Here is a 471-nt window from a genome sequence, read left to right as displayed (position 1 = left end):
TGCCTGTCCCGTTTGGCTCTTTTGCATCAGAATTTTTGTCTAAAGGCAAAGAAAGATGCCCAACGGATTTAGTTTACCAAATTGACCATCCCAGCCCTGCCATATTGGTCTATTTGGTTCACCTTTTATTGTTTATTTTATTTTATTTTATTTTCACTTGCTACATACGGGACAGACATGACTGAGGGATAGGAAAGGGAGAAAGAAAGATGAAGGAAAAGAAAAACAGAAAGGAAGAGGGACAGTGAGAAAGGGCACTTAAAAAGAGAAAGAAGAGAAAAAAATCTCCTGGATCACCTGTTGAGAGAGAAAGAAGAGAAAACAAGCAAAAAAAAACAGAGCAACATACTAAACACAACACTATCAGGTTAATCTAGCCAAGTGTATACAGCAGTAAATACTAAATATTGAATGTTGTTGTGTAGCAAGCAGGACCGACAGCGCACAATGTGCTTGGAAATAGATTAGATT

The sequence above is a fragment of the Pundamilia nyererei genome, unplaced genomic scaffold, assembly GCF_000239375.1.
Source record: "Pundamilia nyererei isolate P.nyererei 1_Seehausen unplaced genomic scaffold, PunNye1.0 scaffold00135, whole genome shotgun sequence".
NCBI lineage: Eukaryota > Metazoa > Chordata > Actinopteri > Cichliformes > Cichlidae > Pundamilia > Pundamilia nyererei.
Note: the sequence above shows the minus strand (reverse complement) of the source record.